Here is a 2593-nt window from a genome sequence, read left to right as displayed (position 1 = left end):
AAAAAAAAAAAAAAAAGAATGTGGATTGGAAACCTCTTATGTTGCTAGTAGGACTATAACTGGTTCAGCCCCTGAGGAAAACAGTTCAGCTGTTCCTAAAAAACTAATATAGAACTACCATATGACAGAGAATTCCACTTATACATGTATTGTGAAAAGAATGGAAAACATGTCCTCAAATACTTATTTGTACATGAATGGGAATACCGTTAGTAGCACTATGTGCAGTAGCCAAAAAGTGGAGATGACATAAATGTCCATCATATGAAATGAGTAAACAGATTGTGGTTTATATGTCTGATGAAATAGTGCTTGACCAAAAAAGGAATCAACAACTGATTCATGCATCATGGGTGAATCCATAAAATACTAAATGTTAGAAGCTAGGCACAAATACATACATTTGTTAGATGTGCAAATGGTAAATTTTATGTGAATTATACTACACTTGTACGTGATAAACTTCAGAAGGAAAAAATGAACAAGAATAGACTATTTCAAATTGAAAGACTAAAGATACATGATGACTAATTGGAGTTATATACCTGGAGGAAAATACTAAAGGAAATTACTGGTACAGCTGTGTAAGCATGAAAATTGCATTAGGTAATAACAAGTGTATCAATAGTATATTTTCTGTTTAATTACACTTACATTGTGATACGTAAGGGAATGTCTTTATTCACAGGAGGAAATAGCTTGATGTCTCAAATGTACTTTTGTAGTGGTACAAAAAAAGTATCTGTGAAACAGTAAAGCAAGTGGGGTAATATGATAGTGAATCTTGATAAAGTGTGTGCTAGTTCCTCATAGTAATCTTTCAATTTTTCTGTGTGTTTAAAGTTATCCTAAAATTTAAAATTACCAAGAAAGTTAGATGAGTCTTTTTGTTATCTCCTGAGCAGCCACGTAGCCCAAGTAATTGTTAGAAAATAAGGTAAAGTTTGTGACTTTAGCTCAACTGCCCCATTTCACTTTATCAGTAGGCCGTTGTCTTTTTCTCAACTTCTGTTTTTCAGTATATTATTTATTTTAATTATGTGCCAGAATCTCTCCTATTACCACATTATTAATTACACAGACTACACTTTTGTTGTGTACCTCTAGGTGCCTATCATTTTTTCCTATTCCTATTTATTTTGCAGCACCTTAGATTATATGAAAATATAATTATTTGTTTATTTTAAGAAATGTAAATATTAATATCTCACTAAATGGCTGTGTTTCCCTAGTTGGTTTTGTGTGTGGGTTTGTTTTTTTTTTTTTTTTTTTTTTCCAGAACTGGGGATTGAACTCAGGCCCTTGTGCTTGCCAGGGAAGTGCTTATTCCACTGAGCCATCTCCCCGGCCCCCTTCCCTAGTTTTTTGATGTAAAAAAATTTTAAATCTCTTGGTAAAAAAAATCAAGTGTGGCTTAAGAGTTAGCCTTTTTTTTAAAGGAGGCTTAATTAGGACATTTTGGATGATGTGTTCATTATTGATATCAGATCCAAGAAATAATCTATAACTGTTACATCAGGACTGTATCGTCTGTCGGCCACAAATGAAGTCAGAGAAGCTCTTTCTTAGCATCTGCAGTCAAAACCTAGTACTGTTTTGTTAGCCTGAATATATGGCTTTTTGCCTGTCCTAGGTTATTGTTTCTTATTAACAAGCAAATATCCAGTAGGACCTATTTGGAATGAGTTTGAGAACTGACTTTACCATGATTCACATGATAATTGAGTTTTCAATCAGTTAACCAGTTTTCTTTCCTTTGTGGTATATGATGGCATCTCCACTAGACAGAGGTAACCCATTGGATGGTTGTTTACCTGGATGCTGGTGTTGTGGTTGTGTAGTTTTCATGATACTCCTCCTAAAATGATGCCTGCAATGCCACCTCTTCTTGTGCCTGCATGGGATTATTACTTTGCGCTTTGTTGAGCTTTTATCCTTTTCTGGCACTTGGAATAATTCCTTCAATATCTTTGGTTGGTCCAGAACTTATGGAAATTTGTTCCAAGTGTAACTTATTGGTGGATCCTTTTCAGTTTGAAAATATCTTCAGTGTTATTGCTAGGCAAACATATTCTCGTTGAAAAACAGGATAGGTTTGGTTAAATATCTGAGAAGAGACATTTGTGACACAAGCTATTCCTGAAGCTGAGATTTAATTCTCTTCATGATTTATAAATTAAAGAAAGAAATATGTATTTAGAGTAAAAGCTAAGTTTGGAGAGACAGTTTCATCAAATAGCCAAAATTTAAGAGGCTCTAATATGGTTAACTGTAAATATGATTGAGCTAAATTGTGCCTAAGCCTTGGCATGCATGTCTGATTTGACATTATATTTCAGAGATTATATTCACTTTATATACTATCCTATATTCCCAAAACTAAGATTCATGGAGTCATAAAGTAAAAATTTACATTAGTATCTCAGAAATTAGTTTTCTGAGTATTTATGTGGGCCTTGGAAATAGTTTCTGATCACTGGCAGTATAGTTTTTCTTGAGCAATTAGGTCTTTTTCATTTATTTTGACTTATTTTCTGCCTTACATACATTTATAATGATTTTTTTTGGAGGGGGAGCTGTCTCAGACTGCCTT

General features: G+C 33.5%; 1 protein-coding gene across 2 annotated transcripts in view; it reads left to right on the top strand.

The window, feature by feature from the left end:
* Positions 1-2593, top strand: part of Micu1 (mitochondrial calcium uptake 1) — a 246445-nt gene that overhangs the window by 120387 nt on the left and 123465 nt on the right. The gene's annotated exons all lie outside the window — the stretch shown is intronic.

The sequence above is a fragment of the Octodon degus genome, unplaced genomic scaffold, assembly GCF_000260255.1.
Source record: "Octodon degus isolate 3935 unplaced genomic scaffold, OctDeg1.0 scaffold00005, whole genome shotgun sequence".
NCBI classification, from domain to species: Eukaryota; Metazoa; Chordata; class Mammalia; order Rodentia; family Octodontidae; genus Octodon; species Octodon degus.
This window is presented reverse-complemented; position numbering and strand designations above follow the sequence as displayed.